Source organism: Geotrypetes seraphini, chromosome 2 (assembly GCF_902459505.1).
Source record: "Geotrypetes seraphini chromosome 2, aGeoSer1.1, whole genome shotgun sequence".
NCBI lineage: Eukaryota > Metazoa > Chordata > Amphibia > Gymnophiona > Dermophiidae > Geotrypetes > Geotrypetes seraphini.
In genome coordinates, this window is record NC_047085.1 from 306,636,762 (window position 1) to 306,664,153 (window position 27,392).

General features: G+C 40.7%; 1 protein-coding gene across 9 annotated transcripts in view; it reads right to left on the bottom strand.

The window, feature by feature from the left end:
* The window catches only part of ZNF385D (zinc finger protein 385D), a 684,415-nt gene that overhangs the window by 604,010 nt on the left and 53,013 nt on the right, over positions 1-27,392 (bottom strand). Inside the window, exon 1 of one of the 9 annotated variants that reach the window (XM_033929942.1) lies at positions 13,985-14,207. The exons of 6 other annotated variants lie outside the window; for them this stretch is intronic. The gene's annotated coding sequence lies outside the window, so the exon portion shown is untranslated. Of the gene's footprint in view, positions 1-13,319; positions 13,938-13,965; positions 14,208-27,392 lie in introns of those variants that run through there. 2 more of the 9 variants (XM_033929943.1, XM_033929940.1) reach the window with 2 other exon arrangements.

Here is a 27,392-nt window from a genome sequence, read left to right on the forward strand (position 1 = left end):
AAATCTTATTTCCCTACGATTTCCACCTATAACATAGACATAACTAGACAATATCATTAATATCCCCCCAATATAAAATGTCAATATACCAAATCAGATTTCAACAATTAAGAAAGCAAAAATGCATTAGATCAAATGATCTATTTCAAGGTAGGTGACAAAACCGATCCACATATACAGGCATAACAAGTCATATTCCAACAAAATAGTTTAATTAGTGCTGTTAATGAGCAATGAGCTCATATTTAGCAAGCATTAAAAGCAATTGTGTGGCAGGTGCCTACTAGAAAGTAGGAGTGGTTATGGGTGGCTTATGGACAGATCTGATTGACTTCTTTGACTGGGTGACCAGTCATCTGGACGCCGGGGAGTCCCTAGACGTGATATATTTGGACTTCAGCAAAGCTTTTGATAGCGTCCCACACCGCAGGCTGTTGAACAAACTAAAATCGATGAGATTAGGAGATACATTCACTGCATGGGTAAGGGATTGGCTAGATGGTAGGCTTCAAAGGGTGATGGTAAATGGTACCCCCTCCGAAACGTCAGCAGTGATGAGTGGATTACCTCAGGGCTCCGTCTTAGGGCCGATTCTATTCAATTTATTCATAGGAGATTTGACCCAAGGGCTTAAGGGAAAGGTATCACTGTTTGCCGACGATGCCAAACTATGCAACATAGTATACAAAAGCAGTGTGCCTGACTTTATGACGCAGGACCTACGACAGCTGGAACAGTGGTCATCAACTTGGCAGCTAGGCTTCAATGCTAAAAAATGTAAAGTAATGCACCTAGGCAAAAAAAATCCACACAGAACTTACACACTAAATGGTGAAACCTTGTCCAGGACCACGGTGGAACGTGATTTAGGAGTGATCATTAGCGATGATATGAAGGCTGCCAATCAAGTAGAGAAGGCTTCGTCCAAGGCAAGACAAATGATGGGCTGCATCCGTAGGGGTTTTGTCAGCAGAAAACCTGAAGTCATTATGCCACTGTACAGATCCATGGTGAGACCTCATCTCGAGTATTGTGTTCAATTCTGGAGACCACACTACCGGAAAGATGTGTTGAGAATTGAGTCGGTTCAGCGAATGGCTACCAGGATGGTCTTGGGGCTCAGGGATCTCACGTATGAAGAAAGGTTAAAAAAACTGCGGATGTACTCACTGGTGGAGCGAAGAGAGAGGGGGGACATGATTGAGACCTTTAAATATATCACGGGGCGTATAGAGGTGAAAGATGATATCTTCAGTCTTACAGGGCCCTCGGTAACCAGAGGACACTCGCTGAAAATCAGGGGAGGGAAATTTCAAGGTGATGCTAGGAAGTACTTCTTCACCGAACGGGTGGTCGATCATTGGAACGAGCTGCCTCAGCAGGTGATTGAGGCCAACAGCGTGTCAGATTTTAAGAAGAAATGGGATATTCATGTGGGATCTATAGGGGAGTAAGAATCAGGGAGTGGGTCATTGGTATGGGCAGACTCGATGGGCTATGGCCCTTTTCTGCCATCAATTTCTATGTTTCTATGTTTCTATCTTGGATGTGTTTTTCTGCTAGACGCCTAAATTGGACAGGCACCTGGTATTTAGGCCTTGAAAACTCTGGCATAAAAAACTGGAACCTTAGGCCACTGTGGTTAGTGTGTGAGCCCATAACACTTGCAAATGGTGGAAATGGGCTCACCTGTTAATGCTTCATGCAATGGAAAAATGATCACATGGCCATTAGTACTGACAAAAGAAAAATCAGTCATTTTACCCCTGTGGTAAAAGTGTCCTTAGCACATCCTCATTCCTGCACACTAAATCCATTTTTATTACAGTTTGGTAAAATAGTCCCTTTATTATTGCATCTGTGGTGCTTTATCTATGTTTTTCAGTGAAAGTTTTAAAATAAGAAACCCTAATTATGACTTTCTTTCTACATGAGGAGTTTACTCATGGAGATATTTAATTGCAGGAAGTTGTGCAGAAAGAGATGCTTAGACTTGCTTGACGCGTTCTGCATATAATAATAATAATTTTATTCTTATATACCGCCATACCCATCGAGTTCTAGGCGGTTCACAACAATTACATTAGGATCCGCATTGACATGCCGATTTACAAACAATATATTGAATTTACAATATATTGGATTTACAAACAATATATTGGATTTACAACACCTTCAGCCGAACATGGCTGAAGAAGCAGAAGTGGGAAGGAGAGAAGGAGGAAAGCGGTCAATAGAGGGGGGGAAGGGCCGAACGGGCCGAATGGGCCGATTTACCACAATTTATTGGATTTACAACAATTTTAGCTGAACTTGGCTGATGAGGAAGGAAGCAGGTAGGGGAGCAGGAGGACAGCGATCAATAATGGGGGGGAATGGGTCGAACATGTGGCCAGGTAATTCCGGAAAGGGGGTGTTACTGTGCTTGTTTGTTGAATAGGTAAGTTTTGAGTGTTTTTCTGAAGTCGAGGTAAGTGGGAGCCTCGAGAATCATTTGGGCGATCCATGGGTTCATCTTGGCTAAAGTCATTAACAGTAAGTTATTGGCCTAAAAAAATCTATTATAGCTGGAATTAGAAAATAGAATGAGTTATCAATTAGGGTAATGGAAGGTAGTGTGGTAAATCAGACCCTTTGGGCAATACTTGAAGATTCCTGTTGTGGCAAGATTGTAGAAAAAAATAAGTAAAAAAAAATTGTTCAGGTTTGCATGAGTCAAGATACAGAAGATAAAAAAAACAAAACAAAATACAACTGCGATAAAACAGGCCAGAAGTTGTATTAAGATTTAAAAAAAAAAAAGAAAAATCTGCAAGATTATCTGAAAGACTACCACAAAACCGATTTCTTTTTAAATCCTCAATTCATTAATTTGCTAGGACTTGAGCACAAATCGATGGCAACTTAACAGCAACAACAACATATAAAAGAATAACAGTTGTCAGGAAATACTGGTTGTTGTAGTTACTTTAGTATCTGTGCAAAGTTACATATGTTCATGTCAGACAGTGTTTCTGAAACCGTTCCTGGAGTACTTGAGAGTCAGTCTGGTAATCAGGATTTCCAGTTTCAAGTTTATTTAAAATTTCTTATACCGCCCAATCAAACTTCTAGGGTACAACAATAAAAGATTATACAATGTTCAGATATAATCAAACAAGGTTAAAAATTAACAATAAGACATCACCAGGGATTGTTAATACAAGAAACTTAGGGCTCCTTTTACTAAGGTGCGCTAGCGTTTTTAGCGCCCGCAGGAAATTACTGCGCGCTACGCTTCTAGAACTAACGCCAGCTCAATGCTGGCATTAAGGTTTAGCACGTGCGGCAATGTAGCATGCGCTATTCTGCGCGTTAAAGCCCTAACGCGGCTTAGTAAAAAGAACCTTTAATCCACGGACGAACGTATACATAAGGGAGAAGAGTAAGAACTATAATATTTGGAGAAAAGAAAACCACTACGAATGGGCATGAGTTAGATGAGGATGTACTGCTTCCACAACATGCAAATTTATTTTGTGGATTTTCATTATGGATACCCTGAAAATTCGACTGGCTCAGGATCAGTCAGCATTTACCGGTACTTGAGAAATATACGGGCTGCAAAAACAGAGGGAAATGAGGTACGACAAAACCCAGCAGGAATTGCTACTAATCATTTCAGTTGTGCTACTAGACTTATGCAGTGATGTACATGAAAACGCAGAAGAGAGTCCCTGCTAAAAAGAGCTTATAATCTAGTCAAACTGGTCATGAAGGTGCATTACAGAGGGAATGAACAACAGCTACCATTCTGACCTTGTGTCCAACTTCCTTAAATTAGTCCCCTTGTTTTCTAACTCTTGTCACTCTATTTTATCTTAACTTAGGCACTCAAAATCTTTTTTTTTATTAAACAAAGAACACAGCAGAAACAACAACAGCGGAAAACAATGTTTACAATAAAAGTCAGGCACCATGGAGGACTGTACTCTGATGTTCTCCACAGTCACAAACAACAATCCCTCCCTTCCCCACAGGCCCCCCCCCCCCCCAATCTAACAGAGAGTACTACAGTGCACAGACGGGGTAGATAAGTCAAACAGGCAAGGCAGAATACCATTGTAGTCTATTCAGAATAAGGCTACGACTCACTGGTGACAAATTGTCCAAATATGGAGTCCACGTGTCTACATGTCTGCTCACTCCCTATCATATCCATTAACACCAATACAAATTTTGGGCGGCAAGAACATGGCCACAGCTTTAATTAACTTTTAAAAACATTTACCTTTGTATGGTTTTTACCTTTGGAAACCACCTAGAAGTCTGATTAATAAAACCTGAAACTTGATTCCAACAGCACATGTCAAAAAACATCCAAATTACAACATCTAACATATCATAAGTCATGTCCTATCCCTTGAAATTTCCCAGCTAGACAGTGTCGTACTAGCTCTTAGGGTCCCTAACTCCCCAAAGGCCTGCGGTACTGCAGAGCCTGAAAACCCAAATCGTTTGAGGCGGTGACACACTCAAGCGAACCATATCCTTTTATCAAAAAAATAACTTCCCCTCAAACTTCAAACCCAATCCCAAGGAGTGCAGGGCAGGGGGTGGGATGCCCCAAGCACCGTCTTGATGGGGGCTCCAGAACCTCACCGCTCCCTACATCACGCTCGCACCCTCCTTTCCTCCACTCCCATACCTCTTTAAAATCTTCACTAGCATGAACAACTACTCTTGCCTGCTGCTTGTGCAGGCCTGGCTCCACCTGAAATCACTTGGAGGTGAGGAGGATGGCAGTTTGAGTGCAGAGCTCCTCTCCCTGGACAATCTGCCTGCTTTTAAATATCAGCAGCAGTGGGAGATCAATTGCTTTTACACCTAAGCAGCAACGGGACCAACCCACCAAAAACCCACAGTCCCGGTCCTGCAAAAATATGAGCTCCACCCTCCCTGCAGTTCGCTAGGAAAATCAACTGCTTTTACACCTAAGCAGCAGCAGGACCAGCCACCACTACCAAGAGCCCTTTGCCCCGATCCAGCCAGGCATGTGAGCTCCTCCCTCTGCAGTCCATTGGAGAGATCAATCTACCTGCTTTTAAATATCAGCAACAGTGGGAAATCAACTGCTTTTACACCTCAGCAGCAGCGGAACTATCCTCAACTACCAAGAGCACACAGACCCGATCCAGCCAAGAGTGTGAGCTCCACCTCCCCCTGCAGTCCACTAGGAAGATCAACTGTTTTTTACACCTAAGCAGCAACAGGACCAGCCACCACTACCGAGAGCCCTTTGCCCTGATCCAGCCAAACAAGTAAGCTCTTCCCCCAGCATTCCGTTGGAAAAATCAATATGCTTGCTTTTAAATATTATCAGAAGTAGGAGATCAACTGCTTTTACACCTAAGCAGCCTATAATAGGAGCCCTTGCCCCGATCCAACCAGGCATGTGAGCTCCTCCCCCTATATCCCGTTTAAGAGATCAATCTACCTGCTTTAAATATCAGCAGCAGTAGAAAAACAACTGCTTTTACATACAAGCAGCAGCGAGACCTACCGCAACCACCAAGAGCCTACAGACCCGATCCTGCCAGGAGTGTGAACTCTTCCCCCCATGCAATCCGCTAAGAAGATCGACTGTCGGCTCCGGGCGGCTTTCCCGCAGAGGAGAGAATCCTGCATTCACCGTGGGCCTCATCTGGGGCAGCCTCCTTGGAGCGGCTGGGGCACGGGCAGTGTGTCTGGGAGGGAATGCATGGATGGGAGAACATCGCAGGGGAGGAGACATAGGCATCCTGGGACTGTCTGCCAAGTCTCTTCCCTGAAGAAGCCCTTTCTGGAAACGTCAATCGCTCCTCCTAAACTTACTTGCTCCACTTCATCACTGACGCTGAAACCGTGGATTGAAGACAAAGTTTTATTTTATTTTTCTTTCCAGCTTATGATTTATCTTTAATCTTATCTATTGTTTTGCCTTTTGTCTTTGTTTTGTTCTATTTCTATCATTTAAATTTCTCCAGAATTCTACTGTTCAACGGCTCCCCCTTCTGCTTCTATTCCTTTCTCTCCTCTCTTCTACCTTCCAAAGTATTTAGATCAATGCTGTCTTGTTAAAATGTTTATTTTATTTTTATTTTTCCTCTAACTCTACTTTTCACTTCTCTATTACCCTCCAGGTACTTTAGTTAGATTGTGAGCCTTCGGGACAGTAAGGGAATTTTTCAAGTACCTTTCTTATTTCTAATCTTAATGTATATTTTCTGTAAACCGCTTAGAACCTAACGGATGTAGCGGTATATAAGAAATAAATTACATTACATTACATTACACTTCTGGGTCGGAGGGCCAGGAAGTGACATCAGAGGGAAAGCAAGTGTGAGCAGCAGGCCAGAGAAGCTGCTCGTGCTGGTGTAAATTTAAACTAAACTAAACCTTAAATTTATAGACCGGGGATAGGAAGGGAGAGCATGATTGTGGAACGGAAGGAGCAGGGGGTTGGAGAGAAGGCTGGTGGTGTGTAAGGAGCTGGAGGGTGGAGAGGAGGGCACAGGTGGAGGGAGATGTCACCACCGCATGTGCCTCCTACCCTTGCTGCACCACTACCACTCCTCTTTCTATCATAGCTGCAATGGAATCCCACAGGCCACCCCCTACCGCTGGCTACTCCTAGCAAGGAGGGAGAAATGGGCAGGACCTTTTTTCCCCACCCGTTCCCACACTCCCTTCTTCTCACCCTCTTCCACACAATAAAAGCCCGCCAAAACCTCAGCCTTAACATTCTATCCCCAGCTCCTCCCTTCTTCACACAAGCCACTAATCCCTTCTCTCAACAGTCTTACACAACTACATTTCCCACATTTTTAACCCTTTCCTACCCGCCCTTCTATTACCATTCCCAAGCCATCCATCATGCACGCTCAGGCAAGTTAATGTGTCCATGGTTAAGCCCATAAGCATTTCATCTATGGGCTCCTTTTACAAAGCCACTGTAGTGATTCCCCTCTGGCAAATACAGCAAAGCCCATTCAATTCCTAGGAACTTTGGTGCATTTGCCATGGGAGAATTACTACTGTGGCTTTGTCAAATAGGCCCAATCAGTTCTATCTTTGCTTATACCCTATACTGTCTATCAAATGTTTTATTACGTATTGGTTGACATAGTAATGTAGCATACTAGTATAACATACCTTGCACGAAGGGGTGGTGAAAAGTTTTCAGCTCAACCAACTTCCTAAATTCTGAGCGTAATTTTGCCACTGTAGCTGAAAAAAAGAGTATCTTATTTTGTTAAGTGCCAATTTGCAGAAACAAAATTCATTGTTTCAGATCATCGATTGAACCATATCCACGGCATTCTCTTCTTGGTTGGGCTGAGAACTTTTCAGCACCCCCTCATATTGTTATTTGAATATTTTTACAGCTGTAATTATCTATTACTTATGTGTGACTTATTCTGAATTCCTTCAAAAAGGTGGTAAATAAATCCAAATGAATAAATACAACAGTTGTATACAAAAGAGAAATATTTAAAAAAGTCTTTTTCTAAAGGGAAATATAGGAAGAAGTAAAAATATCAATTTCTTATAATGCACTGCAGTTGTCACCATGCTTCATTTATTACTATGTTCTGATTCTTATCCCCTCCCCCCCCCTTTTTATTACAAAACCGTAGCATGTTTTTTTAGCACTGGCCGTGGTGCTATGAGCGTCGGAGCTGTTACCACCACAGCTAAAAGGTGCTAAAAGCCACGCTACAGTTTTGTAAAAGGGAGATAATTTTACAGCGGGATGGTGAGGTAAATGCTCCAACGTTCATAGGAATTCTATCAGAGCATTTACCTCATCGGACCACATTAAAATGCTCTTATGCTACTTAGTAAAAGGAGCCTTTATGTTAACATGGCATTTATATTCCATGTAGTTGAATACATCAGCTCATGGCAGATTACAACAGTTCATAAAATATCAATATATAAAGGCAGAATACCCAGTTCCAGTCTTGAGATTTTGGGACAGTCCTGGATTTCTGACCACTCCATCCTGGGTGCATTATGGGACTTGCAGCTCTTATTTCAATGGGTTCTACAAATCCTACACTACTCTGGGATGCCAGTTGAAAACCAGGCCGTGTCAAAATCTCCATCCTGGGACTGGATAAGTTGGCATCTTTGCAAAGGCCTCTATTTTAACAGCATCTCTGCAAGGAAATATTAGCATTTACACATGAAAACAGGGATTTTAAAAAAGCCGCTATTTATAAGTGACGATCTGCACAATGCGGAGACTTCAAAGGGGTATGAGTGAAGCAAATAGCTGCATGTATATTTTCCATTTCACAAAGGTAATACAGCCTGGATTCTATAAACGGTGCTAGTTTTGGCGTCAGCCTAAGAAATGGCCACCAATTATGTTTCAATCATGCACCAGCGCCATTTGTAGGATCACGATTGTGCGAGACATGTGTCTTAGAGCAGCACCTTCAATTTATTTTTAGAAATGTGCCCCCGCCCCCCCCGATTGGTCAGTTAGATGTCAGTAGGGCACCTTCCGCCACATAACTGCAGTGCGTCCTGTACAGAATTGTGGCCTACATGTTTATAGAAAGAGGGACAGGGGAAATATGATACAGACATTTAAATACTTGGGCATGAATTGAGGCTGCATGGAGGAAGACTTAGGAATAATGTTTTCACGGAGAGGGTGGTGGATGCCTGAAATGCCCTCCCGAGGGAGGCGGTGGAGAGTAAAACGGTGATGGAATTCAAAAAAAGTGTGGGATAAACACAGAGGATCTCTAATTAGAAAACAAGTGGTATAAATTAAAGAACTAAGGCCGGTATTGGACAGACTTGTATGGTTTGTGTCCCATATATGCAGGGCCGGATTTAGATGAAAAGAGGCCCTAGGCTATTCCACTTATGAGGCCCTTTCACCTCCCATTTTTAAGTTTGTAAATTACATGAGAGATAATAAAATACATCATTACTGTGATATATATCAATATGTTAAATGAAATATGTTGTTATTGGTACTAACCTTTATAAAAAATGTGACACGGATAATAAATAAAAAAAAGTCGAGAACACTTATTTGGACATTTATTCTCAGCACCATATATAGTACTTGCATCAAGACGGTGCTTGGGGCATCCTACCCCCTGCCCTGCACTCCTTGGGATTGGGTTTGAAGTTTGAGGGGATGTTATTTTTTTGATAAAAGGATATGGTTCGCTTGAGTGTGTCACCGCCTCAAACGATTTGGGTTTTCAGGCTCTGCAGTACCGCAGGCCTTTGGGGAGTTAGGGACCCTAAGAGCTAGTACGACACTGTCTAGCTGGGAAATTTCAAGGGATAGGACATGACTTATGATATGTTAGATGTTGTAATTTGGATGTTTTTTGACATGTGCTGTTGGAATAACTAATCAAACATAACACACAACATTGCCCCTTCCTATGTCCATAGTGCCCCCAGTGCGTCCTTCCTCACCTCACCCCCCCTCCGATGCCCGCCTGCCTCCCATCCCCCTTCCATTGAACACCCCCCCATGCCATCCTGCCTGCCTGTCTTCCATTAAACCCCCCCACCCCCCTCCGATGCCAGCCTGCCTGCCTCCCATCCCCCTTCCACTAAAACCCCCCACCCCACCCCCGATGCCAGTCTGGGCTGCCCTGTCCTGACGGATCCACGTTTTGCTTCTCTCCCCGCGGGGCTGGGCTTTGCCCAGCTGTTTCCAGACTGATGTCTTTCCCTCCCCGATCCTCCTCCCAGGGCGAGAAAAAGAAAGGGAGAAGCCGAGTCGGTGCCCCGTTGCGGCCGGAGCCGGTTCCGATCCTGAAGTGTAGAATTTCTTCTTATTTTCGGTTCAGTATTTTAGTGTTCACTATTTTTAGAATAGTGTAATTTTAATTTTGCTAACAATTTGAATGTAGGCCCCTCTTGATTTTGAGGCCCTAGGCTGAAGCCTAGTTAGCCTATAGGAAAATCTGGCCCTGCATATATGGTGATTTGGTGTAGAGTGGGCTGGGGAGGGCATCAATGGGAACTCCACTAACTTGGAACATGAGGATGTTACTGGTCAGACTTTATGGTAGCTATCCTACAAACAGGATGGTTGCATAGGCTAGAGCAGGGGTCTCAAAGTCCCTCCTCGAGGGCCGCAATCCAGTCGGGTTTTCAGGATTTCCCCAATGAATATGCATGAGATCTATGTGCATGCACTGCTTTCAATGCATATTCATTGGGGGAAATCCTGAAAACCTGACTGGATTGTGGCCCTCGAGGAGGGACTTTGAGATCCCTGGGCTAGAGTGAGCTTAGATGGGAACTTCAGCAGCTGGAACCTAGGACAATACTAGGAGGACTTTTAGTCTATGCCCAGAAATATCAAAGAAGAGACAAGTTTAATTTAATCATGTATTTTTTAATGAGAATACTTAATGGGCAGACTGGATGGACCGTTCAGGTCTGCCATCATTTCATTTACTATGAATAATAGGCACCGAGTTTAACCATAACAAAATAATAAAAGAAGCAATGTGAAATCAGAGATCAAGTGTTTATTTCAGTAGGATTTAGCACAGTGGAGCCCTGGATTATTCATATTGGAATTTAAATCACTAGTCAGCCAATTATGAATAATACAATATATTTGGGGCACTATTGGGGGCTGAATGTGAATATTCAGTACAGCCCCAGTGTGTAGTAACACAGCAGTATTCTCTAGAGCACAGGTGTCAAAGTCGATCCTCAAGAGCCACAATCCAGTCGGGTTTTCAGGATTTCCCCAATGAATATGTATTGAAAGCAGTGCATGCAAATAGATCTCAGGCATATTCATTGGGGAAATCCTGAAAACCCGACTGGATTCCGGCCCTCGAGGAGGGACTTTGACACCCCTGAGCATCGAGTAGCAGGAAACACAAAAGAGAAAAGCTGACTTACTTTTATCAAGACCACCACCTAATCTCATGTTAATATACAAAATTAGGGAATGCTTGTCAAAAGAACCAGCTTTATACCCTCTTTTTAGTTTTTGAAAAGTAGAATTTTGCATATATACTATACATTCAAAGGGAATGAATTTCATAAAGCTAATTCAGAAACCCCCAAAATGGATCCATATGTAGAGTTCAGCTGAATCACAGCAGGGAAAGAGGAAATGTGGTGTAAAATGCACAATGAGCCAGAATGAGAATTTAACATATCATTTGATGAGCCAGTGATGCTCATATAAAAAAAAGTGTTAGCATAATCATTTCATTTCACATTACAAAGAGATTTTGCAACAGTATTTTCCGTGAGTCAAAGCCATTTTGACAGCAAGGAATTACAAGACCAATCATGACCAGAGTGTGCAACAATATCTTGATGAATTTGACTTTCATAAGAGGTCTCAAAGAAAAAAATAAAAATCAGCTACACATAGAAAGCTATTTTCACTACTGAAAAAATATAGGGGGAAAAGAAAGGGAGGAGACCAGGATATCCCCCATCCCCACCCCAGTGAACACACAAATATTTTCAAAGAAATGCTAGAGTTAGTTGCAACTGGGCAAAGCAAGAGGCTTTGTGAACCCAAAGAAATCAGATGGCTTCAATAGGTGGCATTTGGGCACTGGAGGATTAAGTGACTTGCCTGGGAGGGTCACACGGAGCAGCACCAGGATTTGATCTTACAACCTCTGGGTGCAGAGGCAGTAGCTCAACCAGTGAGACACAGCCCTTCCAAGAGATTTAATCCAATCAGGAGGAAACAACAGTGTCAATACTATGGGTGGAGAAAGGACCAATAGATGGACCTAGGCCCCTAGAAGAGTCAATAGAGATGGTACCTAGAATGGTGGGAGGCTTAATGATCAAAAACATAGCATAATTCTCAGTATTGATCTGACATAAGAACATAAGCATTGCCTCCGCTGGGTCAGACCCGAGGTCCATCGCGCCCAGCAGTCCGCTCACGCGGCGGCCCAACAGGTCCAGGACCTGTACAGTACTCTTCTATCTATACCCTTCTATCCCCTTTTCTAGTACACAAAATGTCCAAATCTTTCTTTAACCCCAATACCGTACTCTGCCCTATTACGTCCTCTGGAAGCGCATTCCAGGTGTCTACCACACGTTGAGTAAAGAACTTCCTAGCATTTGTTTTGAATCTGTCCCCTTTCAACTTCTCCGAATGCCCTCTTGTTCCTTTATTTTTTGAAAGTTTGAAGAATCTGTCCCTCTCTACTTTCTCTATGCCCTTCAAGATCTTGTAAGTCTCTATCATATCCCTTCTAAGTCTCCTCTTCTCCAGGGAAAAGAGTCCCAGTTTCTCCAATCTCTCAGCGTATGAAAGATTTTCCATCCCTTTTATCAGACGTGTCGCTCTCCTCTGAACCCTCTCTAGTAACGCCATGTCTTTCTTAAAGTACGGCGACCAATATTGGACGCAGTACTCCAGATGCGGGCACACCATCGCCCGATACAATGGCAGGATAACTTCTTTCGTTCTGGTAGTAATACCCTTCTTGATTATACCTAGCATTCTATTCGCTCTCTTAGCGGCCGCTGCGTACTGCGCCGTTGGCTTCATTGTCATGTCCACCATTACCCCCAAGTCCCTTTCTTGGGTACTCTCATTCAATAACATCCCTCCCATCGTACAGTTGTACCTCGGATTTCTGCTTCCCACATGTAATACTTTACATTTCTCAATATTGAACTTCATCTGCCATCTTGTCGCCCATTCTCCTAGTTTGTTCAAGTCCCTTTGCAATTCTTTGCAGTCCTCTTTAGTCTGAGCTCGACTAAATAGTTTGGTGTCGTCTGCATATTTTATTATCTCACACTTCGTCCCTGATTCTAGATCATTTATGAATATATTAAATAGCAGCGGCTCGAGTACCGAGCCCTGCGGGACCCCACTTGTTACCCTCCTCCAGTCCGAGTAGTAGCCCTTCACTCCTGACCATGACTAACTGTGCTAGAGGGGGGGCACAAAGACTAACCACCACATGAAAAAGCTGGTGAAGACAGAGTGAGACTGAATTAGATTAGATTAGAAACATACTGTTGTTTAGTTTTTCTGACTGAAATCCCATAGCGAGCCTGAAGAATTTTACCAGTCACCCAGGAATGAGACTCAGATATTCATTTGTGTACCCTTCTAATGGGTTCATTGTAGAGGATAACCTAATGGTTAGTGCAGCAGGCTGAGAACCAGGGGAATTGTTTCATTCCAATGCAGCTCTTTGTGACTCTGGGCAAGTCACTTTACCTTCCATTGCCCCAGATAAAAATAATAATTAAAATAAAAAAAAATAAAAAAAAAAATATATATATATAAGTACCTGTATATAATATATTGTGCCGCCAGCCATTATGGACAGGTGGTTACTCATTCCCATGAGCCTCCAAATAATAGTCAGAAAGATCCAAGGCTTAAATTCAGCAATTTCTTTTTTTCTTGCCACAAAAAAAACCAAACAGAACTTGACCACAAACAGTGCTGTGGGGAGTGCCTGCAATCATTTACAATTCAAAATAATCATCTTCAGCTTCAAATAGGACACAATAATCACTTTGAAACTCAAAACAGTTTATGAAAAAAAAAAACCAAAAAAAAAAACCTTTGTCTCTAGGGCAAACTGGAACAGTTTAGCAGAGGTCTGTCCCTTCTCTCTGCTGAAAGGGTTTTACAAATCTCCCTCTCAGGTTTCTTCCCGGGACAGGCGTTAGTATTTATCATTCAAAACAAAAGCTTCACCTAACTCCTTCTTAGGCTTTGTGCACAGCACTAGTCCTTAATGGCTTTATCAGCTAAGGATTCAGGTTAGAGCAAATGGAGATAGCAGTAATCACACAGCTGGAACATTTCCCCTCAGCCTGTACTGCAGGGATATCAGTGCTTCTATCCCATCCCCCACTCTAAGTAAGAGCCACAGCAAGCCTTCACAGTACCCAGTTCACTTATAAAGTTGAAAGAAAAGTATTTACAATTTCTGTAGCTCCCAACCTTTTTTGCGGGGTCAGCAGCACCTCCATGGCTGCTTCCTCTCCAACCCCATTCTGGGGATTACTTGCCCATTCGGGAATAACTTCCATGGGCTGGAGCTGTTCTAATGAGGACTCTCCATTATTCTCAGCAGCATTCAGCATTTCTATGTCTGCTTTCTCCTGAAGGCTGGAGCTTTCCTCCAAGTCCTCCCTCTGCTGCTTGGGTTCCTCTCTCCACTCTCCTCTCACTCTCTGTTGTGTAACAGGGCACACACTGATAAGGCTTGTTTTTCCTCACAGGTGCTTCCTCTGTGTATTTAGTATAGTCATTAATATCCAAGGACCCTAGGGTTGCTCTCTTTCCTTCTCCTGGGAAACTGCAGCCCAAGGTCTGGTTTGACAGGTAACCTCTCTCCTGTTAATGTGAGAGTTTTTACTTTTACCCACATCCTGGTCATTCTCGTGGATTTGGGATGCTCTGGCACCTTCTGGGCAAGGAATATAGGTCCCTTTCTGGGTCTGTTTAGGGTACACGGGTGTTTTAGATGGCACAGCACTGCCCTGCCCATGACAATGTAAACCACTTAGATTGTAACCACAGAAAGGCAGTGCATCAAATCCAACTCTCTTCCTTTCCATATAACTCCAGCCCTAACCTAACCATGTTGATGATTTTTTGTATAATGCTCCAAAGATTTAACATAGTAGATGATGGCAGATAAAGACCCAAATGGTCCATCCAGTCTGCCCAACCTGATTCAATTTAATTTATTTAATTTTTCTTTTTAGCTATTTCTGGGCAAGAATCCAAAGCTCTACCTAGTACTGTGCTTAGGTTCCAACTGCTGAAGTCTCTGTCAAAGCTCACTCCAGCCTATCTCCACCCTCCCAGCCATTGAAGCCCTCTCCAGTTAATCCTCAACCAAAAGGCCATATACAGACACATATGATGCAAGTCAGACAAGTACTGGCCTTATTTCTTCAAAATTTACTATTATTATCTGATTCTAGATCAGGGGTGTCAAAGTCCCTCCTCAAGGGCCACAATCCAGTTGGAGTAACCATCCAGGAAAAAGAGCTAGGTGTCATCATAGACAATACATTGAAATCTTCTGCTCAGTGTGTGCTGGTGGCTAAATCAGCAGAATGTTAGACATGATCAAAACATTCAAGATATTAGTAGAGAAAGAGAGACTGTTCACCCTCTCCAAGGTGAAGGGAATGAGAGAGCACTCGCTGAAGTTAGAAGGGAAAAGATTCTGTACAAACGTAAGGAAGTTCTTCTTCACCCAGAGAGTGGTAGAAAACTGGAACGCTCTTCTGGAGGCTGTTATAGGGGAAAATATCCTCCAGGGATTCAAGACAAAGTTAGACAAGTTCCTGCTGAACCAGAACGTATGCAGGTAAGGCTAGTCTCAGTCAGGGCACTGGTCTTTGACCTCTAGGGCCACCGCGTGAGTGGACTTCTGGGCACGATGGACAACTGGTCTGACCTAGAAGTGGCAATTCTTATGTTCTTATGCTCAGAACTTGTAGGCGCCTTGTGCTTCCTTGAACCAATTAGTAAACATTTTGTTTTATATTTGTTCAATTTCAGATAGTTAGTACTTATCCAATCTATGATCAAATGAAAACACTGAGATATCCTCTGATCTTCCTATAGCACATCATCTATTTGAAACAAAATAGTAATATCATCAGCATTGATAAACATGTGACAACCTGCTATCTCCAGGTTTATTCCTAAATAATATAGGGGATGGGGAGAACCATGCACAGAGGCAAAAGCTTGCAGCAACAATTTTTTTCAGGTGCTTCAGAAGCAGAACACCTATGAGGGAATCTATATAGGATGTTAGATCCTGAAGGAACAAAAGGGCCATAATGGAGAGACTGAATGAATTCTATGCTTCAGTCTTTACCTCACTGGAAGCCTATCTGCTTATTTCTGAACCCTAGTGATGCTACATGACCCACAAGTACTTCACTGTCATTGGAAGACTACCTGCTCTTTCCCAAGCCCTGGTGGCTTTCACTGCTACCTGTTCAGTCAGCCATGTGACCCACATAAGAACATACCCTGAGGCAGTCTCCTATAAGAAAAGAAACGCCTGCAGATAATTCAAAATCTTGCCGTTAAATTAATTCACAACGGGAAAAAATATGACCATGTATCCCCTTTTCTGATTGCCTCACATTGGCTTCCCATCAATCATCGCATCATCTTCAAAATTTTACTTTTGGTATTTAAAACTTTATCTACAAATGAACCGCAATTTATAAACAGGATACTCATCCCATACAACTCTTCTCGTTCCCTTCGCTCATCAAGCCAAGATCTTTTGGTAGTCCCTTCTTTGAAAGTGATTGGCACAAAACGATATGATATATTCTCAGTAGTTGCACCTCAAACCTGGAATTCTCTCCCCAAATATATTAGAGATGAAAAAGATAATAGTCATTTCAAAACTAACTTAAAAACCCTTCTGTTTAAAGATGCGTTTACCTCATATATGGAATAATTGCAGAGCACCAGTCTTTTTAAAAATAAAAAAATAAAAAAAAAAGTAACCCTCCTATTGTTTTTTCCTTTTATGTTTCTCTCGTTTTAAAATGATTAATGTTGTAACCTGATTCCCTCTTCCCTTCCTTCCAGTTGAGTTTGTTGGTCTGTAGGTCAAACCCCCTTTTTATTTTGATTTATTGTTATTATCTATATATATAAAATTGGATGTATGTATGTATGTGCCGCGATCACGCAAAAACGGCTTGACCGATTTGAACGAAACTTGGTATGCAGATCCCTCACTACCCGGGATGATATGTTCTGGGGGTCTCGCGGCCCACCTGCACACGTGGGCGGAGCTACAAACAGAACATCAGATTTCACCCATTCATGTCAATGGAAAAAATGTAAAAAGCTGCCATTCTCACAATAATTCAAAAACGGCTTGACCGATTTGAACGAAACTTGGTATGCTGATCCCTCACTACCTGGGGTGATATGTTCTGGGGGTATCGCGGCCAACCTGCACATGTGGGCGGAGCTACAAACAGAAAATCAGACTTCACCCATTCATGTAAATGGAAAAAATGTAAAACCTGCCTCCGCAAAACCGGCTTGCCCGATTTGAACAAAACTTGGTATGCGGATCCCTCACTACCCGGGATGATATGTTCTGGGGGTCTCGCGGCCCAACTGCACACGTGGGCGGAGCTACAAACAGAACTTCAGATTTCACCCATTCAAGTCAATGGGAAAAATGTAAAAAGCTGCCATTCTCACAATAATTCAAAAACGGCTTGACCGATTTGAACGAAACTTGGTATGCTGATCCCTCACTACCTGGGGTGATATGTTCTGGGGGTATCGCGGCCAACCTGCACATGTGGGCGGAGCTACAAACAGAAAATCAGACTTCACCCATTCATGTAAATGGAAAAAATGTAAAACCTGCCTCCGCAAAACCGGCTTGCCCGATTTGAACAAAACTTGGTATGCGGATCCCTCACTACCCGGGATGATATGTTCTGGGGGTCTCGCGGCCCAACTGCACACGTGGGCGGAGCTACAAACAGAACTTCAGATTTCACCCATTCAAGTCAATGGGAAAAATGTAAAAAGCTGTGGGACCGATTTGAACTAAACTTGGTATGCTGATCCCTCACTACCTGGGGTGATATGTTCTGGGGGTCTCGCGGCCCACCTGCACACATGGGCGGAGCTACAAACAGAAAATCAGATTTCACCCATTCATGTCAATGGAAAAAATGTAAAAATCTGCCATTCTCACAGTAATTCCAACTACCTGGGGTGATATGTTCTGGGGGTCTCGCGGCCCACCTGCACACGTGGGCGGAGCTACAAACAGAACATCAGATTTCACCCATTCATGTCAATGGAAAAAATGTAAAAAGCTGCCATTCTCACAGTAATTCAAAAACGGCTTGACCGATTTGAACGAAACTTGGTATGCTGATCCCTCACTACCTGGGGTGATATGTTCTGGGGGTCTCGCGGCCCACAACTCTATGTTGCTTGCTCAATGGTGGGTTCACCCAAGATTTTATATGTTCTTGCTCCTGGAGGTGAAACTAAAAATGTTGTTTATAATCAAGTTTTGCGTTAGTTGTATTGTATTCATTTTGTCAAATATTTCACATTATAATTTGAATATATGTGTGTGTGTGTATGTATGTATGTTCCAGCATAACTCTTCAATGCATTGACATATTTCAACCAAACTTGACATACACATTACTTACTATCTGAGGACAAACACTGTGGGGTGGGAAGGGGGGGATATGTAAAAATGATTGAAAATGACAGATTTTAGTATCTACCCCATAGTGTTTTCGGGCTCACAGATGAATACTCAGCATAACTCTGAAACACATGGAGAGATTTCAACCAAACTTTGTACACATAAGACTTACTATCTGGGAAAAATATTGTGCAGGTGGGACAGGGTAAAATACTGTGGGGGTGGGAAGGGGGTGATATGTTAAAATTATCAAAAGCGACAGATATTTATGTCCAACCCATAGTTTTCGGGCTCGCATAGATAAATACCGACACTCCCGATGCCGTTTAAGTCTAAGTTCAGCCCCATAGAGAGGGACATTCCTTTGGGACATGTGGAGGGTAGGGGGTTGGGACATGGGGGTGGGGCATATGGGACATGTGGGGGGGGGGTAACGTGGGGGTGGGACATGTGGGACATAGGGGGGTGGGACATGTAGGGGGTTGGACATTTTGGGATAAATAAATATCCGGGCAACGCCGGGTAATCAGCTAGTTATTATTATTACCTTGTATTTTAATATATGTTCAAATTTGGATTTTATAGTAATTCGCTTAGTGTTTTATTTGTTATCATTATTCTGTATTTTATTTTACATTCAAATTTGGATTTTATTGTACATCGCTTAGTATTTTATGTATAAGCGATTCATCAAATTTCAAATAAACTTGAAACTTGAAACTATATCTACTTCCATATTGTATCTGTTGCTCTGGAACACAACAATATAATTTCTCCAACAATTTCTATTTGGCTTGTTATTGTTCCTGAACAGCAAGGACCTTTATGGTAAGTCTGCTTTTACTTGGCTACCTCACTCTCCCATGCTTTACTATTTCATAGTTTCATAGTTTATTAAAATTATGATTAAACGCTTATGATTGCATTTGAAGTGTTGTACAATTAAATGCTTTAAATATCGATGGGGGAACAAACAACAGATAATAGACAGAATCTTTGTACAACAGACAGACTTGATTGGGAAAAGGCATTGTAAACAAGAGGAAAAAAGGAAGAACTACAACTTATAAGCATAAAAAAAACGCAAAAGGGTATAAACAATGGGATATGAAAAGGTAGGGATTGGTTTCAGGAATAAAAGAAAGGATAACTCAATCATAGGCATCTTTAAAAAGAAAACATTTTAAACTACTCTTGAATTTATCCAAGTTTTGTTCTGCTCTAATATAAAGTGGGAGAGAGTTCCAAATTGAGGGAGCAGTGAGCGAAAAGATGGCAGCACGACAAGTGCCAATTATTTTAAGTCAGGAGACGTTGAGAGTACATTGCAAGGCGGACCTTAAAGTTCTTGGGGGATCATATGGCATTAAAAGTCTATCTATGAAAGCGGGGGCATTAGTTTTTTTGAGTTTTGAAAGTTAATAAAGCAATTTTATATGTAATTCAATGCGGAATAGGTAACAAGTGTGCATTCTTTAATAATGGAGTAACATGATCAAATCTTTCTGAGTTGGTAATAATTTTAATGACTTTTAAGAACTTCTTACTTACTCCCTAGTCAGGTAATATGGGGAATTGTCTACCTTCACCAGCTCGTCAGTGCTTCATAAACATTGGCTACTACTGCTTGCTTCCAGTCACTAGATCTTTGCTGATAGCACCAGAACTGCAACTGCTGAAATGTATATGATTTAAAGCCTGCCTGTATTTCTGAATTGACTGAATTTGCGTTTTATCCCTGTTCATAAGAGGGATGATTATGATGTTGTTTAGATAGGTCTATGTTATATGTGGTAATCGCAGGGAAACAAGATTTTATGTATGTGATATGGAACTGCATAGTTTTAATAAATAGATTTCTTCTTCTAAATCCTGAATTAAGGACTTAAGTTTGGATAGATCAACGTGCCTAGTGGTGTGTTGATGAAAGAGTTAGTAAAGCTCCTTAGTTAGATTAGGTGACTTCTTTATAATAGTAGTGGAATAAGATATTTTTGCAAAATTTTAGATAGTAGTTGTATTCTCTATGAAACTGTTTGCAGGGCTGAAGGTCCGATGGTAAATTAGACTTATATCATTTTTGGAAAAGCTCAGTCATTTTTGGAAAAGCTATCACCTGTTGGCTAGCAAGCTCTCTTCCTAAAACAGTTGACTCAATCTCGTTATTCAGTATTAAGATCTTTCCCGTTGACACTTTTTGCTATCTTGGAATACTTATGAACTCTCAATTATCATTTATGCCTCAGGATTCCAACTTAATAAAACCTAATTTAGTCACTTTTTTTGTCACTTATAATCAATATAGCACCTCTTTGATCTTGACACTTTTCACTCCTTATTTGTCTCCAGGTTCGACTACTGCAACATGATTGGTGGGATATCATATTTTAATACAACTTGGAAACTTGGAATATTGTCTACTCTGGCTTAATAGTATCTTTGCTAAAGAAATTGCAAACTCTTCAAAACACAGCCATATGTCTTCTGTGTAAGGCAGTAAAATACAATAAAATCTCTCTCCTATTACAATCTCATCATTGGCTCCCTGTCAAACAAAGAATCCTACAGAAAGTCCAACTTCTGACATTCAGAGCCCTTCATTTGGGAATTCTAAACTATCTTTTGGTACTATCCATATCATATGCCCCTGCTCACATGTTGCATTCTCTGAGCAACCATTGATTGGTTTTTACAAGTCCAAAGCAAGTTTACTTTGAAACCAATAAACAATGAGCATTCTGTTTTACAGCCCCTTTCTCAATGGAATGCCTTACCAGCCTCTCGTATTTGTGGCTTGACCTCCATTAAAGAGTTCAAGGTCACAATAAAGACATGGCTATTCTCACATACTTACTGACTTACCTGATGGATCCCTCCCTTATGCAGTTGGTATATCTCTAGCAATGGTTTCCTCTCCCCCCCACCCCGATTTCATCTTTCCCTCACCTCCCTTTCTATTTCTGCCCTAGTTTTTTTGTTTTGATTACATGCTTGAATTTGTTTCCCTTCCTTTCCTATCATGTACATGGCATTCTTTTCTTTACTTTTATTAGTATTTAAACGGCTTTGTTCTGGGGTTTTTTGTTTGTTTTTTACAGTTTATACTGATAAATGTTTAAATAAATACCTGAACTATAAATGGTTTTCATGGGTGATGTTGAAGAACTGCTAATACTAGGACAGACCGAAGACCCATCAAGCCCAGTATCCTGTTTCCAATAGTAGCCAGCTCAGGTCCCAAGTACCTAGCTACATCCCAAGTACGGATCTTATGTTGCTTAGCCTAGAAACAAGCAGTGGATTTCCCCAAGCCATCTCGATAATGGCTTATAGACTTCTCTTTTTGGAAATTATCTAAACCTTTTTTAAACCCCGCTAAGCTAACTGATTTCACCTCATTCCCCAGCAACGAATTCTAGAGTCTAACTACACATTGTGTGAATAAATATTTTCTCCGGTTTGTTTCTACTTAGCCAAATTGATAACTTAAAGGGTGATAAATTACCTGGTCTAGATAGTATACACCCTAGGGTATTGAAAGAACTCAAACATGAAATAGCTGATCTGCTGCTAGTGATCTGTAGCCTGTCATTAAAATTGTCCGTAGCACCTGAAGATTGGAGGGTGGCCAACATAATGACAAATTTTTTTAAAGGGTTCCAGGGGTGATCCAGAAAATTACAAACTAGGAAGCCTGACTTCAGTTCTGGGAAAGATAGTGAAAACTATTATAAAGAAAAAATTTACAGAACACATAGACAAATATGGCTTAATCGGTCAGAGTCAGCATGGGCTCAACCACAGGAAGTCTTGCCTCACCAACTTGCTTCATTTCTTTGCAGATGTGAATAATCATGTAGAAAAAGATGAGCTGATTGAAATAGTATATCTAGATTTTTAGAAAGCTTTTGACAAAGTTCCTCATGAGCCATGGGATAGGAACAATGCTCTGTTGTGGATTAGGAATTGGTTATTGGACAGAAAATAGAGGATAGGACTAAATGGCCATTTTTTTCCCAAGGAGGAGGGTGAATAGTGATGTGCTGAAGGGATCTATACTGGGACAGGTGCTATTTAAATATTTATAAATGATCTACAAATTGAAATGACTAGTGAGGTAATTAAATTTGCAGATCATATTAAACTATTCATAGTTGTTAAAACACATGTATACTGTGAAAAATTGCAGGCGGACCTTAGGAAATTGGAAGACTGGGTATCCAAATGGCAGATGAAATTTAATATGGACAAGAATAATCTAAATCACAGTTTCTGGATGCTATGGTCCACCTTAGGGGTCAACACTCAAGAAAAGACTTAGGTATCACACTGACCAGCATTTCCTACGGGAGCGACTCACTACGTGTTTTTAAGAATTAGATGTTTAATGGTCTCCATTTCCATATGGTTCTTCTCACACATGGTACGATTCACATCCAGGACCCCTAAAGAAGGAGTATTTCTCAAAACACGGACCGTGTCGGGTCCCGTTGTTTTTCTACAAGAACCATTATTTGGAAATAACATTTGTTGACCTTCAATGAAAATCCTGTTTTCAGTACATAATTTCTGCAGTTTTTCCTTTTTTTTTGGTTCTTGCTACTTGATCTCCACTGCAGACTCCGGTGATTTTTTTTTTCTTTGTTTTTTTTTCACTCCATGATGTAACATCACCTTCAGTACTGCATTGAATTCTGGTTGCCATATCTTAAAAAAAGATATAGCTGAATTAGAAAAAGTTCAAAGAAGAACAACCAAGATGATAAAGGGAATGTAACTCCTCTCATATGAGGAAAGACTAAAGAGGTTAGGGCTCTTCAGCTTGGAGAAGACATGGCTAAGTGGAGATACGATTGAGGTCTACAAAATCCTGAGTGATGTAGAATGGGTACAATTGGATCAATTTTTTACTCTAGCAAAAATTGCAAAGACTAGGGGACACTCAATGAAATTAAAGGAAAATATTTTTAAAACCAATAGGACGAAATATTTTTTTACTCAGAGAATAGTTAAGTTCTGGAACATGTTGCCAGAGGGTGTGGTAAGTGTGGTCTACAATTGAGACGGGCATGGGGAAGCCACTGCTTGCCCTAATCAGTAGCATGGAACTGCTATTTGGGCTTTTGCCAAGTTCTTCTGAACTGGACTGGCCACTGTGAAGAGGGGATACTGGTCTGACCTAGTATGGCTATTCTTATGTTATGTTCTCATGTTAAGGTTAGGGCTCTTCATTTTGGAAAAAGAGATGGCTGAGTGGAGCTATGATTGAGGTCTACAAAATCCTGAGTGGTGTAGAAAGTTTAAAAGTGAATTGATGTTTTACTCTTAAAAATTATGAAGACTAGGTGACACTTGATGAAGCTACATGGAAATACATTTTAAAAATAGGAGGGAATATTTTTTTCACTCAAGAAAAAGAATAGTTAAGCTCTGAAATTCATTGCTGGAAGATGTAGCAACAGTGGTTAATGTAGCTCGGTTTAAAAATGGACAAGTTCTTTGAGGAAAAGCCTATAGCAGTGGTTCCCAAACCTGTCCTGGGGGACCCCCAGCCAGTCAGGTTTTCAAGATATCCCTAATGAATATGCATGAGAGAGATTTGCATATAATGGAAGTGACAGGTATGCAGATCTCTCTCATGCATATTCATTAGGGATATCTTGAAAACCTGACTGGCTGGGGGTCCCCCAGGACAGGTTTGGGAACCACTGGTCTATAGTCTGCTATTGAGACAGACATGAAGAAAACACTGCTTTCCCTGGGATTGGTAATGCTTGAGTACCTGAATAAACTCATGTAAACCGTCCTGAGCTCTCCTGGGAGAACAGTATAGAAAATTGAATGAATGAATGATTAAATAAATAAATAACGTTGCTAGTACTTGGTTTTCTGACAGGTACTTGTGACCTGCGTTGACTACTGTAGAAACAGGATATTGGGCTAGATGGACCAATGGTCTGACTCAGTATATCTATTCTTAATTTGCATTCCAGAAATGAACCAAATGGGTGGCTGATCTGAAAATTAACCAACCCCATATTTTTTTCCAGACAGATTCCTAAAGCTCATGTATGTTGTAATGAACCTAATATGTAGTTCACACTCTAGCAAGGGGAGTGGGGGTCTATAATCCTGGATAAAGGGTTTTATTTAAGGTTTTAGTGATGCATAGGGACTCTCAACACAATTTTTCAGATTCAAAATATGATTAATTTTGTCTGCCAAAGTGAACACATTTTTCAGATTATGAGTGGGAGGAATCAAAGCCTTTATGCTATAATAGAGTCTGTTCCTATTTTCAGTCTTGGCAACTTGTCTCAAGTACATATTGGCTTTGATGCTTCTAGCTAACCTCTCGAGGTGTAGTCTCTGTTGCTATTTCCAATCATCTGTAAAATTCACTAGCAGATCTAATCATAGCAGTAAATGATATATAATGGCTCTATCTCAAATTGGAGCTGTGTAATCTTTTCTGTATTCTGAGACAGTTTTGTGGTTTAATACAAAATAAAACATTTATTTTTCAAGATTAAACTCAAAAGCAGTTCTATATTTTCAACTTATGTCTGCTTTTATAGTAAAATGCATGGATAATTTTTATTAATTGATATTCCTTAACTTCAAAATATTGTGAATTAAAATTGAATATCTATATCTATATCTATTTTGAATATATTGTTATGCATTAAGATTTTTTTATTAGAAAAAATTGAGTATTCAGGGAAAATAGATTAAAACAATTAAACAGAGGAAGCATTACAATAAAAGATTTGAAAGTGATATTTTATTTGCTATATTTTTCTGTTACCATGCGAACACTATAAACAGAAATCTGATCTTAACATTGTCTTATAACAGTAATCAGTCTTTGGAAAACATGCATTAATGACAATTTAAGTAAAATAAAATGTGCCAGAAAGTGGAATTTCCCTCAACAGCAGCTGTGTCCAACCCTCTTAAAATGAAGTGGAAATCACTAATCCAGATGCTTGCTCTTTTTTCTTCTTTTTTTTAGCAACATTGCCATCTGTGAAATAAAAGCTTTGAGAATTTTCATGGATCTCATAAATGTTATTTACCTTCCACACAGAAGGTAAGATTTACTAAAGTATATAACTGTGTTAGCACATACTAGCTCACATTAATGAATATTATTTAATGCATGTCCCATTTTATATAATGTAACATTTCCTAATAAGACATGCTAAAGGTGTTAGCATGCACTTACATGGCAGAGGATCTTAATAAACCTGACCCAGAGTGTTCTAGTTGCAGGTCTAAAGAATGTTGTTGTAACTGAAGCTACAGTAAAATCTCGTTATAATGGACTCGCTTAGAACGGAACCTCACCTATAGCGGATGAGGTCCACTGGTCCCGGCCGTGCACCATTATAAACATACAGAAAATTATCGCATATAGCGGACTTTCAGATATAATGGACAACCAATTTGGTCCCCAGAGCCGCTTTTAGCTGTAGTTTATTTGGCTATAAAGGACATGCAGGCTCTGCCTACAAGGCACGTGGCATGCCAGTGATATAGTATCAAAATGCAGCCCAGAAAACAAATGACAGAGTATTTTTTTTTCCAGTACAGTGTTCTGGTTTGCAATCATTTCACGCCATACCAATGTTTTGCTGAGTTTTGTTATTGATGTTGCTGATATGCACTGACTATTGTTCATCGATTTACGTTGTTTCAAGTTGACCTATATAAAGTTTTTTAAAAAAAATGCAACTCTGGATATAATGGACCGTTTTTCCAGGTCCCATGAAGTCCGTTATAACGAGATTATACTGTACTATTTTATAAAGACGCCTATTTGCACATCGATTAATCATGATTAAAATTTATAATCACATAAAGCGTCCCCCTTTACATTTCCTTCTTTACTTGTACAGAAATAATTCTCAGAACTGACATGTTTTAATTACTAAAATGAAAATAAATCTCTTTTTTTTTTTTTTTACCTTTGTTGCTTGGTGATTTTATTTTTCTAATCATTTGTTTCATCTTTAAAATCACCAGGCAACAAAGGTAAAAAAAAATGATTTATTTTCATTTTAGTAATTAAAACATGTCGGTTCTGAGAATTTACTTCTGCTGTCTATATTTGCCATTGTTTAGAAGGAAATGTGAGGTGGATGTATAATGGGGTCCTTTTACTAAGGCGCGCTAGCTGTTTTAGCACGTGCTAAATGCTAACACGTGCTAAATGCTAACACGTCCATTATAGTCTATGGACGCATTAGCGTTTAACGTGCACTAAAATGGCTAACGCGCCTTAGTAAAAGGACCCCTATGCGATTAAAAATTTTAAGCATGATTAATTGATGTGCAAGTCCTACTAAAAAGACAATTTTACTAGGTGCTCCCTAGCAAAATTACTTTCTTAATGCTTCGTTAAAAATGTACCTTAAAATAGCCCATTAAGATGTAGCCAATGCCCTTAATGGATGCCGTATTTACTAGTCAATGTTTTGATGGATAAATCACAGCATATGCTGAAAGAAAGCTTTTCTTTGCAGCTCTCATTATACTGAAAAAGCCATAAAACAGGAAAATGAAAGCAATGCTACTCACCTGTAACAGATGTTGTCTATGGACAGCAAGATTGGTAAGGCACATAAGTAACTGGCATCCAATGACGTCAGAACGCAACCTGTAAATATCTAGTGTGAAGCTCTGAGCATGCGTAGCTCCTCCCACACTCATCAGGGGTCCTGCATGATCTCAATATACAAGTGTATGATCTCGGCTTCTCAGCTGAACTGAATACTCAGTGCAAACAAGTATAGGGACGTGGGAGGGACTGTGCACCCTATCAATCTTAAATGTGCAACTGTCACATTTAAGTGTGGGCCTTTGTGCTTGCTTTTGACATGGCATAATGTTCATGCCTAAATGTTTAATAGGAACCAAGTCTCGGTTCCTGTTACACTTTTGTTATCGATTTTGACCTCTCTATTTTGTATATTTTGAGAGCATTCACCTCACTACCAATTATCTCATGCATAAATGTTGGCATGTAAATGCCGACTTTCACATTATTGTAAAATTCATTAAATGCCAGGAATGGCATTTTAGAAAGGATGGCTGCTTCATCATGTGAAACTCCAAAAACCAGACCTGCTCTCTATTCTCCAGACACCTGAAGGGTTT